A 14,283-nucleotide genomic window follows, 5' to 3' on the forward strand; every position below is an offset into this window, starting at 1 on the left:
TATGTTTCCATAAGTTTATAATTAAGCCGTAAAAAATTCTCAGTAAAATTTGCAATGTCAAGTTTCTGCCTTGAAAAGGAAATTTGAAGTTTTTCCATAAATGTACAACATATACATACATGTGCTAAAATTCAATAACTACTATTTTTTTAAGATGCATTCATTCATTATGTTGCCTTGTTGCAAATGAATTAAAAGAAAGTCAAGGTTATAAGGGGAAATCAAACTGAGCTGTCATTTACAGCTGTTGACTTACATCTCAAGGCATAGTGTAGAGGATTAGAAAACTAATTTCATGACAAAAGAATTGACTGCATAGTCTTCTTAGTTGATGATTAAAGGACAGAAAGATGAATTAAGACCCCACACACACACACACACACACACACACACACACACACACACACACACACAAGACTGCTTTTCCAGAACTGTTCACTACTTTCTTTCATGACCCATGGTAAATATTTTCTGGCTCTCTTTGCAAATAAACTTTACTGTCCTTGAAAACATTTACTACAATTCATCACCTCCATGGCAACAAACAGGGCTATGCTTATAAACATGAACTGGAACTAGATCTAGCCAGTTATTAAGCAAACCTAATCCTATGTCATTCTAGGCTTGCCTGCTCATAAAAGTGAAATCAGATTTCTGATATACAAATTGCTTCGCCAGATACGTGAAACTGTTGCTTGAATTCACATCTTATCTATTTTTTATTGCGTGACTACTTAAAATACTAACATGTACCTGAATAACCCCCCCTACTTATTTTTACAGATACGAGATTTTTCATTTACATGTTCATGAAAACTCCTAGCAAGTGAGAACCAAAATCACTTTCACTATAAAAGAATATTGAAAATTGGGACTAGAAAAATTCCGAGATGAAATAAATAAGAAAGTCTAATCTCGTTAAGGAGATGGAGCAATTGGGCTGAGAAATCACTTAGTTGTCACTTCAACACAAAATTTAAATATCCCACTAGGCCTCAAGAAGAAAAACAGTGGCATAAAAACTATTGAAGCTGTAGTGCTGGAATCAGTTTTACTAGCATAAAAGCACCCTGAGGTTAAGTGTGGGCTGTGGTACTGGGTAGCCTCAATTACATCTAAATTCTGACTTTGGAAACCTTGGACTGGTTTTCCAGCTTCTCTGGATGTTGGCTTCTTCACCAGGAAAACAGAGCATGAGAATCCTCCCTTGGGAGTTTATGAAGCTAAAGGAAGGAGAATCCTTCTGATGTCAGAAACATAGAAATAATTGCTAATATGATGTGACCAAGCTCAGAAGGAAAGTATGCAATGAATTGTCACTCCAAAGACCCTTGGGTTCCAGGTTTGTTTCCCAGCTGGTGGTGCTACTGAGAGGCGACGGAATAGCAAGGACACTAATCTCATCAGTGAGTCAGCCGGCTGATGACTTTATAGCTGAATAGGCTCTAAGGGGGTGGGACATAGGTCTCTCCATACTATACTTGCCTACTACTTAAGAAGAGGTGGCATACCCACTTCAAAAAATCGAACTCCTTCAGAGAAACAGACCAGTGGGGGAACATCTTTAGATAATTGCTGCAGATCAGGTAGGTCAGTCTACCCTTTGAACTGCATGCCACCTGGAAAACTGAGTCTGAGGCATGTGACAATTCTTAAATACATCTCTACCTCAGTGTAGGACCATGCTGAATGAGCAGGCCAAAAAGAAGCAAGCTTCTGCAACTTAGAGTGTGATTTCTAAGCTTCTTAACAGTGTGAAGAAACAAATCACGGGTGCCTTTACTCCACCTCTCATATATGTATACCATTGTATATGACAGGCATTATGGTGTTCAGTCTCCGCCCCCTGAGTGTTCTGTTATCAGAGAATTAAGAAAATTGCAGTTGAAGTACTTGGGTCCTGTTGAAGGCTGAGGTCTTCTAGGAGACAAATTTATTCCTAGGCAAATCTTTGGATACCTCACTGCGTCTCTTGAAATATCAGATACTCAACATTGCTTGTAAAGGGAGGAGGTGCTAACCTCACCAGACCTCACACGTGCTTCTCAAGTTGGGGTGGTGTTTGCAATAGTAACCTGGTGTTTTGTGTGTGCGTGTGTGTGTGTGTGTGTGTGTGTGTGTGTGTGTGTGTGTGTGTGTTCTCTAAATTTCAGTTCGTTAACAAAACGTTTACATTACAACTATGAAGATAGTATTGGGAAAAGGTGGGGACCCAGAAACTTGACTCTACTGTAGGTAAGGAGGACCAGCACGAGGAGCACTGTGTGGTGTTTGAACCTGAGGAATGTCAGTCTTTACCCCAGCCTCATTGAATAAGAATTTGTGCTTTAACCAGATCTTGGGAAAAGTAATATTCACTAAAGTTGAAGATCACTGGTGAAAAAGAACTTCTAGTAGAAGTTATAAAAAATAAGTTTCCTAACACTAGTTTCAACTCCAAATCAAGGTTATTTTAATGAAAACTAACCAGAAAAAAATGGCATTTTAAGGGATGAGTGCAACATATACTAATTACCTTTGAAAATCTTGATGATTCTGTTCTATTTTGTTCTGCTTATTTTAAGAGACAGGATGTCATTATGAGCCAAGGCTTACCTCGAACTCATGCCAATTCTCCTGCCTCAGCCTCCTCCTGAGTGCTGGGATGATAGACACATGCAATCACACCCAGCTGTCTTAATAGTTTGATAGTGATGGCATAGTACTGTCACAGAAAAGGAAAACTCAGGATTTCAGGCATTTCTGAACACATAAGTTATAATTATTCATAGGGGTTGTTGATAGAAAACCTTAAATCTACAGGTGTTTCTTAATTTGGCATCTGTCTAAAGTGGCATTTTCTTTTCATTCTAAATGTGATATGCACTAAGGTAGCTGTTATATCATTTTTGAAAATTAACTACTGATTAGAAAACTCAATATTATTTGTATAAGCAGTGTTCTTGGGAGTGATTCAGTAGTAACTAGTAGAGACAGTCTTTCTCCCCTTCTGCAGCATGTAAAACATCAACCTATAAAAGTTAAAAGATAAAAGGAAAAGTCCTTTTGGATTTGATACTGAGGTTGCTATGTAGACAATGCAACAAGGAGTTGCATAGAGGGAGGGTCTTGTGGGTTTAAACTGATGTGTATGGGGTTGGTCTGGTTCTGCTCTGTATTCAAATGCTAAGTACTGAACCCCAAGATCTGGTTGCCTTCAACAAAGAGATCCTTAGAGATGAGGAGATCCTCGTGTACACCAAGTGATGCTATATAATCTTGCTTCCCAAGTTAATTGATCAACTAAGGTGATTGGGCAATAGAAATAGGTGGGTTTTCATTTATCTCGCTGGGGTCACAGTTAGAGATAAAGAAATAAAAGATAGATAAAAAGAAGAAAGGACATGGAGAGAGAAGCAAGCCATCATGGACATGAGCATGTAGCCAGGAGAAACAGCAAGTAACAAGGGACTTATGACTGGGAAGTAAGTTAAAATATCCCCAAAACCTGGCCAATCTAGACTTACAGCTTGTAAATAAAATACTTGGATTGTTTGTCTTTTATACAGGCTAGCTAGAATTCATAATTCATTTTACATTAATGGTCAGAGAAAGCCTTAGGAAGCAGGTATTGCATCAAAGACCTCAACAGATGTGAGCAATCAAGTCTTAAAGTTATCCAAGCAGAGAGAACAAGTCAATGATAATCTAGATAAGAAACATGTCCCAGTGTGGCATAGGACCAGCCGTGAACTAAACGTGGTAGAGTAAGCAAGGGCAGCATACAAGATGAGGTCAAGGGGAATGTGAGATTGGGGGACTGTGACAGGCCACTCGGAAGCTTCTTCACTTAGGCTGAGAGAAGAGATATTTTAATAATGTGGTTTAACTCACATTTCAACAGCATAAGTTTGTCTATAAATGAAGGTATGCGTTTCATAAACTGCATGATCAAGAATGGGAAGCAAGAAAATGTGTTTTGTCTCCTCTCTCCAGTGCTGTCTTATCCTACCTTTCAGACACACTATTACCATATTGTGATAGATTTGTAGATCTGGAATGAACTTAATGCTTAGATAAAACAATTAAAACCCTAGTGTTGACATGAGAATAAGCTGGGAAAAGTGTATCACCAACCATGTGCATGGCCCAGGCAAAACCAGAAGTTTTCTGACTCATCCTTACACAGGGTCTTAGTGTCGAGTGGTTACAAGTTAGACAGGTCATGATCACAGCTGGGTCATGACCTGAGTCTGGAGCTTTACACAACTCTGAGAGTCAGAAAAGTGAGAATGTTGATTGGCATGCTAGGGTCAAAATACTATCTCCATATAAGGCAAGCCTGCAAGGGTTGGGGCATCACTTGGTGCTCAAAAGTGGAGTTCTTTCAGGTTCTTTCCCTTTATTTTCCGTCATTATGTGATAGCCTCCAGAGACCAGGGCCGGTGTGATTTTAAGTCGATTGTTTTAATCTAGTATATAATACAAAGTAATAATATTCATATGTTACCTAATACCTATGAAATAAAACAAACAATATTTAATCACTTTGCTTGCTATCAATTATTGATATTATTTTATATTAGCTTATATACTACTTATGTCATACAATACATTAAACTGTAATGTGAATTTTTAATTATAATTGCAATAACAGTAAGTATTTGATTTAGTTACTTTTGTGCTACTACTACCAAATATCTGACATTGACATGAGCACCTTAAGGCTGGAAGGCAGGCGATTTCTGTTTATGATTTGGGATGGGACAGTCCACTTTAGTGAGGAAGATGTGGTTTAGTTCATGGAAACAGTTCCATGTGGCTGGGACAGACTGAGTCCTTAAGGGTGCTAACTTGCACCTGATTATGGCATAGTTGCAGATGGGAAGCAGAGAGATATAATGCAAGTGAGAATGGCCTATAGCCCAGAAGGTTCTCAGTGTTAGGCCTATGGCTATGTCTAAATGATTCCTCAATTTCCTAAAACAGCATCACAGCCTAGGACATGGTTTCCAAACACCCAAGTCCATGGGTCTATTTCACTTTCAAACCATACCATTCCTACTAGGCTCCCACAGGCTCAAGGCCATTTCATAATGCAATGTGCATCTGATCCAACTTTAAATTCACCAGAGTTTTCACAGCTACAATATTATACATAAAAGTCAAATTCAAAGAGCTCTTTTGAGACTCAAGGAAATTTCTTCACAGTGAGACCCTGAAAATAAGAAAAACAAGTTCCATGCTTCTAATATGCAAAGGAAGAGGGGAAAACCTTTTTCCTAAAGGGGGAGAATTAGAAGTATATAAAGGAAAGACCAGGGAAAGAGCACTGCCAACAGAACAAATACAGAACTCCGTAGTTCCATGTCCATTATCTTGGGCTTCTGGTGGCATTGTCTGTCTACCAGTGGGTGTTGGTAATCCCACCTCTCTGGTCCTACTGATTATAATAAAGACGTTGTCTCTTTGGGTCTGGCTCCATTGTGTTATAGCTATTCTCATGGAGATCCACTGGTTCTAGCATCTGGCATCCTAGAATATCTACTACACCTTTCAGAGCCTCTTTTCTTGATATCTTACACAATGTCTGGTTCAGTCACATTTCTTTTATTTTTTTCTGAAGACTAGGAACAAGCTTCCATGAATCCCTAACTCCTCCAATATGCATGGCTACAAAATGAACACTACAACTAAGCTAGTAATTCAAAGTTCTCCTACTGATTGTTCAAGACATAATCAAGCCTCCTTTGAGATAGCTATAGAAGCTTCCTTGTCCTAGTTCTGCTGATCTTGAACCTGGATGAGCATTTTACTAAGCTTTCCTCTTTGAGGAATATAATATGGAGGCTACGTCTTTTTAGGAACCCTCTTTATGTCAAATGAGTTCATATTTTTTATAAGTTGGGAACTTTTGATAGGAGAACAAATTTTGGAACCTGCATTCTCATCAGAATTTTCCAGAGATCCCACCAGAACAATCCATAAGAGTCTGTGTCCAGCAGTATTAGGTTTCAGTAGCCCTCAACTCCAAACTCCCACATTCCTTTCACAAGTTGTTCCCAACAGCAAACATTTTATCATGTTCATCCCAGAAACAGCCTCATTCCTGGCACTAGTTTTCATTGTTAGTTAAATTTATCAGACCACATATCTAGCAGAAACAACTCAAAGGAGGAAGGGTTTAATTTGGTGTGTATTTCAGGGGGCACAGACTTGCATAGTGGAGGAATCAAGGCAGAGTTCATTGTCAGAGTAGTATTTGGTCAAGGCAAATTGTCCCAGACCGGGCTTTGAACTCTTGCTTTCTAGCTGTAATAGCTGTGTTAGACCTCAAACTATGTAACATGAGAGACAAATTTCCTGTGTCATTTCATCAGCTATTCTCATGACTATAGCAGCCCCAAGAGATACGTAGAGAAAACTGGACTCCTTGTATACAATCCTGTAATACCATGAGGTTCCAGTTTCTCAGTAACCATTTTAAGAACCAAGCATTAAGAAAAGAAAACAAAATGCTTTCAGCAACACTGTAGGGAAGGCTGTTTGCTGTCTTTGCATTATTGCAGTGGTAATCATTTTACAAGCTTTAAAGGAAAGCACATTCAAGTCTACTTCAATCCCTTCTTCTGATTTAGGTTTTCTATATGGGATGGTCTAGCCAGTGTGTGAATTGGATACAGAACTAAAGCAAGGTGGGTAGTGTAGCAGCTTTACCATTGTCCCAATCCTCAGTTATGGTTGCTCAATCAGGTGAACATTCCAAGCAGCTACCACTGTCTTCTCCCACAGCACCATATCTCAATCTCTGCGTGTGATGGAATCTGTGGTGGTCGTTGGAAACAGATCTAGATTGGACAGACCCATGGACCTATCCAACTTCAAATGCTAGGCTCTTCCATTGTCTACATCAGTTTCTTCAGTGATCACCTGCACTTACGAGGGTGGAGTAGGGTCAGGAGGGGATGTTCAGAAATGGCCATGCCTTATGAAGTGAAGTTTGGCTAGACAGAATGAAAATGGGAAATGATAAGAAGACTTTGTTTTTAGTTTGAAGGTACAATGGTCAATCTGACTCACTCCCTACTTTTCCTACTTTTACCAAGTTTCAATAAATGGAACTTAAGTGTCTGTACTCATTTCCATATCGTCTATGGAAGATTCTGGGTTACCAGAGTAGGGTTGAGTAGTTGTTACAGAGACTGTGTTCTTCAAAACCTAACAGAAAACATTTGCCAACTCCTGCCCTGAGGGTTGTTCTGAGGTTGTACCAGTCTAACAAACACTGCACAGAGCTAAGCATCATCTTGGGAAACTTTAGTAAGCTTGGTTCTGAACCCATTTGTATTGTATTCTTTCTTTTGTGTCTTCCATTCCTTTTTGTCCCTTTCCTCTGTTCTGAGACTGCACCTACAATAAGGCTGAGGAAGTAAGTTTTGTCACAGGCTCTCCTTTCTAGGAAGCCAAGTATAAAGACAACTAAGACAAATCTAAGGCACACACTGTGCATGCTATTCTTCTAGATGTATTGTTTATTTTCATAAGTAGTATGAGACATTAAAAAGTTTATGATGATTTGCTAGCGTTACAGTATTACTTTCAGAAACTCATTGTACTTGTAAGAGGACATTCTGGTAAGGATAGTGAGATTCAGACCAATGTTCTCTCTTTACTCCAGTCCTGTTTAAATGCTCATAGCAACTCATCCTTTACAACTTACCTTTGTGTGTATTATTGGGAGTAACTTTTTTGCCATCCAGAATTCTTCCTGATGAAAGAACCACAGCATGTGATAGCATTCAGTTGGGAGCGCCTTGTGTTTTCCTGTGAACTTCACTGACAGTAACTTTCACCTTTCATAGTCCAAAGTCATCTTGTCTTTTTTATTTTGTCACCCCAGTAAATCTAACCACTTTTGTAAATTGCTTTTTGAGAGTGGTAAGGAACATGGCACTACAGAAAGCAAAAATATACAAGGGCCTTTTTAAAAAAGGTATGTTAGAGATTGGTATATGGGTCACTGAAAGGGTGCTTGCCTTCCAAAAAGAGAAAAGAGCAGGACAGAGGGAAGGAAAGAGGAAGAGAGAATGGAAGAAAGAATGGAGAGGCAGAGGAAGAGGGAAGGAGGGAGGAAGGAAGGGAGGGAGAGAGGAAGGGAAGGAGGGAGAGAGAGAGAGAGAGAGAGAGAGAGAAACATAGGGATCACTTTATAGGCCTTCTCAACTCCTCTAAGGAACATCTCTTATAGAAGGAATATGCAAAGTTAACACTCATTTTTTTATTTGAGATTAGATTAAGGCTTAAGAGTCCTGAAAGTTAAAGTCAAGGAAAGAAATCCCTCCAAGTGTGAGAGAGAGTTGACTTGGTCTTCTGTCATCTTCTCTATGTCTGTCCGATTAAGATGGATCAGATCTTGTCTGGGACCAAGTGGTGGGTGATTGACCTTTCCAAGGACCATTCACTAAGTCTATCTTGCAATGTGCCAAAATAGCATGGGACTTCTCAGATAATTTCAGCCTTGAGAGATCTTCTTGGAAAAAAAGAAGTATAAGGTGAAAAAAAAATCACTTTGGTTCCTTTCTCAAGTTCTCCTGCAGTCTCTTGAACCAAAAATGAATTATCTGCCATCCAACTCTTTAGAGAACAACTTCTTTGTTATCTGTTCAATGGTTTTAACTGTGGATGACCACAAAAGAAATCATGACTGGCTTTAGGAAATAGACTTAGATGACCCTGTGGCCTAGGACTGAGCTTTTAGCCCTGACTGCAGTTTAGCCAGCCTTCCATCTTCCTCCTTTGAAGCTCAGAGAAATGAATTTGTGACTTTGGAAAGGGAAAGAGAATCTAAGGTTCTCCTCAATGTTATAGGGCTTTGACTTAGCCATATAATTTTTCTTTCAGGTAAGTTCTGCTTAAATAGCCACAAAGCTCTACCTTTACTCACAGTAACTACTAGTTCACAGACAGTTGCCTTGGCTTTCACTAAAGCATTAAAGAAGTCATAACCATCTTTAATTAATAAGTTAAAACATGGAAAGCTAATCATCTGCTCTATTATTAAAAAAACTAGAAATAATTACTTACAATGTTATAAAATCTCTGGAAATGTATAATGTACTTGGAGTCAAATATAAGCCCTTAAAAACATGGTTAATTATTTTCTGACTGCATGATTAAAATTCAGGAAAGGTCAGCTAAGACAGGGAGAGAAATGACTTTCTCTTTGCCTCATGCTAGGGCTAGACAAACAAAAACCCTACAAATCTTGCGAGAAAAGCCAGTATTTTAACATTGCTGTAGCAATGTTACCTTTGTATTTTTGAACTAATCAATTACCTTTTGGGTTCTACTTCAGGACCTGGGTATCTAAATTATTACAGATAAAATATCCTAGTGGTTTTGAAGTACAGTCAATCTTGTGTAGGCTATCTAATGAGTATTAATACAATTACAGACTTATCTTGTTCAAACTAAAACAAAACATACAAAAAATTGCTATACTTCCTCCTAGTATTTCTTTAAAAACATCCTTGCATATTTCCTAGTTCTAGATATACCAACTCTATTGTAAGCTTGATAAATAATATCCTCATTAAAATCAGCATTACACAAAGCAGGGAAAGTTTATCATCATAATTAAGGACTTCCTATTAGGCATAAAATTTACCCAAACAAGAAGATTATAATAACTATAGATTCTTACATTTTGTAAACACTTTATAAGCCAAGATATCTCAAAAGATGTATTGTCTTATTTATAATGCTGACTCTTGTAATTGGAAGAATAATGCCTCTTTTAATTAGACCATATGCATTTCTAATATTCTCCAATGTTTTACTTTCTGGGAAAGACATTAGGAGGAGACCAGGTACCCAGAACTGGGAGTTTGGCATTCACCTGTTTATTTATATAACACAGTGATACTCTCCATGTCTTCTCAAGGTTTCTAAGGATCAAGTCATGTATCATTTATACTCTAACCCAGTAATTCACAATTATATCCCAGTATTGATACAGTGTAACTATGGCCACGACTTTGTTTTCTTGATGGGGTAGCAAGGGAGCCATGTTTGATCCTTAGCAATTCTTAGATTCTGCATTTTAACCTTCACAGAGACTTTCTTTGAGAAGTAGAAGAAGGAAGCACTTGAACAGAGTTAACTATCTCTTTGTTTTCTTGGTGAATGAACTGTGTGATCTTACTGTCCATCTCTGTGTCAGTTCATTGTTATTTCTCACTGAACAATACAGACAGACTCTCAGTTGAGGCCATATGTCAAGACTCCAGACTTTTGTTGTAATCTTGGATGCTTGTTTAGCTCAGAGCTTTTCAAAGTTTGAGTAAACAGAAACTATATTTTACGTTTTTATTTTATTTTTAATTGTGTGTGTGTGTGTACTTGGATACGTACATGTGAGTGCAGGTGTCCTTGAAGTCCAGACATGTTTAATCCCCTAAAGCTGGAGTTGCAGGCAGTTGTGTGCCACCCCATATGTGTGCTAGGAACTGAAGTGGGACCCTCAGCAAGAGGCTTGGCTATAACTCTAGTCAGAGAGAAGTCATATTGAAATATCTAAAGAAAGAAACAATGGTGAGGTGACATCATGCCTTTGTTCTAATTAGCTAAAATGTCCCCACCCCCGTCCATCTATATGAAATGCCCATGTAGCTGTAACACCAGAAACACTTTATTATGAGAACCTGTGTGAGTTTAGACACAGAGTTATCCTCTGGAAATCTGTGGTTCCATCCATGGATAATCTTGAATGAGAAAATGGGTAGTCACATTCCATGCTGAAAACTTTTGACTTTAGCATCTAAGTGGAACTTATACCTAGTAATCTCTCCTATCTACAAAAACATAAGCTCTTGTGTAAACATATATATATATATAATTGTTTTCTTGGGGGAAAGGGGCTGTGGATCAGTCTTCCAATGGAAAGGGGTTGTTAATGCTAAAAGGCAGATGTGAAAGACTTAGTAAGCTCAGTATGGATCACAAGACAGAACTTTTATGGTGATCTATTTTTCTTCACATAACGATCGTGTCTTTGAATATTTACAAAGGCTTGAATGGTCTTGTGCTTGAGTTTAAACAGTTGTGAATCTAGGGTTTTGTAACAATCATAACATTATACCTCAAGCAGATTATTCATCAGACCAAATATAAAAGACCAAGCCTAGCCAATTTAGTAAGTAAACAAGTCACAAACATAAATGTTTTATGAGGAAATCACATAGAGATGGAAAATAAATTTAGTCTCCACTCCACATTTGTTTTGGCTTAACCCAGGGTTTTAGAATCTTGCATGTGGGCATGGTTAAAGAAAAATAAATTTGAGTGCTTTCCATCAAAGAAAATTCTTATTCATTCTGATGTATTTTAAGCTAAATCTAGGAAACATACAACTGTTTCTAAGAGAGAGAAAAATACATCATGAAGTCACAATATAATCTGGCTTTTCTTTTCTTTGGCTTGAGTGGTTATTTGGTACCTTATCTTCATTACATATTACCACAAGAACATTGTCCTTAGATGTCAGATAGGGAGAGTTATTCCAAGTCCAATGGTAAGTCTATCCTGAAAAGTTCTGAACACTATTAGAACTGGAGATAAAGAGTGGAGAAATTCTTTGGAGAACTGAGAACATTTCATTATACTCTGTAGCATAGTCATAGCTACCCACCATAAACCTTCCTCAGATCGGCACCCATCTGGCCTTTATAGACACGCACTAAACTTCCCCAAAGAGTGTCATCCATCTGGCTTTTATGAATGTATGATGTACTTGGTTCAACTGAAATGATAACATCTGTCTCTTAGATAAACCCAAGATAATCTATAAAGATATCCCTCCATATCCCTATGAATTAAATAATGGTTGATCTGGATGCTATGGATAATTGATAACAGAATTATTTTATTATCCACCAGCACCATCATCTAAGATCATGTGGATATTTTATATTCATTTTAATGAATGTTTCAGAAGTCTAATATGATTGAAAGTTGTTTGCCTTGTGTATGAATGTGTAAATGTGTTCTTTATGATGTCTTTTACCTATTCATGGTGGCTCAAATGTTTCCAGCAAACAGACTAATTTAAATAAACCTTGAAGAAAAAAGGGGTAATCTTACAAAGTCTTAATTTTCATCAGTTTTTACCAAAAAAATCCCAGCACTGTTAAATAATCTGTTTGGCATATGACACTGAGATCCCCTTCATCAATTTACAGGCTACACATAGAGTCAGGAATCTAAATCTATTTAATTTATATGCCCCCACACTCAAACAATTTATCAAAGAGCATGCTCCTTTCCAAAGCAAGACACAATTAGTCAGATTAAATATTCAAGACAGTAAATGAGCTGAATACTTCAAAAATTACAAAGTAAACACACAAGAATGAATTCTTATCACATCAATAGTTTAACTGTAGGACATCGGAGCTCTCTTAGATAAAATACACAGTGCTTACTTTGCTAACTGTACTGAACAAAGCTGTGAACTTACAGAGCTCTTGTCGTGTTATGCTAGATTAACCATTGTTAAGGCACCAAATTGGACTCCTGTGTTACCTTCTTGGATAAGCAAGCAACTCTTCTTTCTCTACTTCCTAACCACTAAAGTTAGAGTGTACTCGAAAGCCATGAATTTCACCACATAAAACATGCTAGGCACAGTTCAGTGGAATAAGAGTGATTTTTGAGAACTAGGAGTGGAGTTCATATCTCCACCACCAATGTAAAAACATGGGCACCTCTGTGCATGCTTATAACTGCAACATTGGGGTAACCCATAACTGCAATAGTGGAGCTCAGAAACAACCATATCCTCAAAGTTAACTGGTCTATCATCCTAGCTAAAACAGCAAGATTCCACTTCAGAGAGAGATCCTGTCTCAGGGCAAGAAGGTAGAAAGTAATGGAGAAAGACACCTGACAAACGACTTTTGGCCTCTACACATATATGCACAGATGCACCTTATACATGTACTACACATACATCACACACACACACACACACACACACACACACACACACACACACACACACAATGATTTACATTTTAAAAGCAAGGTCTCCCTCTACACAAATGAAAATACTTTCCAAGTGCAAAGCAAATAGTGAAAGGGGATCTTCAAGGGGCTGGAGAGATATCTTAATAGTTAACAGCACTATCTGCTGTTAAAGAAGACCTAAATGCAATCCCTAAGCCCACACGGTGGCTTACAATCTATAAATCCAGACCCAGAAGATCCAAGTCTTCTTCTAGTCTCTGTGGATGCGGCATACACATTCAGGCAAGCATTCATACACATAAAATAAAAATAAGTAAAATCCAAGGAAAAATATAAATACAGTAACAAGGCCCTTCGTAGATGCTAATCATTCAGTGAAATCGCTGCTTCCCAACCAGCTCACAAATGTCTCTGTCATTTGAGGGGAATGAAATAAAAGTTGAAAAGAGTCAAATTTTCTGCAAAATCACAGTATAGAATGAATATGACAGTTTCTGCCACAAAAGACTTTATACCATTAGATAAAGAGGCCTTCATCACCATGCATAAACTAGATGATAGAAAGAACCTTGCATGTGACTTTCAGATTTGGGTTCCAGTCCCTACTATTTAACTTATTTGTAACATGATTGGTCCTTTTACCTCTGAAATTTTTAATGGAAGGAAAGGAATCACTAAAATTCATAATTTCTCTATAGATTAAGAAAAATAGCAATATGTATTAGCTAAGTGAATTGAAGATTCTCAGTGAAACTTTTTCCTATTTAGCTGAGGTTTTGTGACCTTAGCAGAAAGCTTTCTCTGTCTAGATCCCGCCTGGAGTCGCTTAAGAAGGGAGTCTCAGTTAACTCAGATCATAGATTGTCTTCCTGGTTAATTGTTGTAGGAGGACCCTGGGAGTAGAATCATCAGGTGGTCCTAGTGGGTAAAGAAAGCCAGCTAAGCAAGCCTGGGACAGAGTACTTTCTTGGCCCCTGCTTCCAAGTTCCTGTATGAATTAGTTCTGATGTCCCTCAGTGAGGGACAGTAATGTGGAAGTGTAAAACAAATAAACCTTTACCTCCCTTAAGCTGTTCTTAGTCACAGTGTTTAACCAAAGAAACAGAAAGGAAAGTGGGGTGTCTTGTAAAAGGAATGTAAAAGGCCAATTTCAAGAGCCTAAAATTTAAAGCAACAGTTCCTTGCAGAGTAACAAAATAAGGGGTGAAAATAGTCCTGATCTGATATTATAATAAATAATAATAACAAACACTTTCAATTACTGTAGAGGAGAAACTT

This window comes from Rattus rattus, chromosome 17, assembly GCF_011064425.1.
Source record: "Rattus rattus isolate New Zealand chromosome 17, Rrattus_CSIRO_v1, whole genome shotgun sequence".
In the NCBI taxonomy this organism is placed as follows: domain Eukaryota; kingdom Metazoa; phylum Chordata; class Mammalia; order Rodentia; family Muridae; genus Rattus; species Rattus rattus.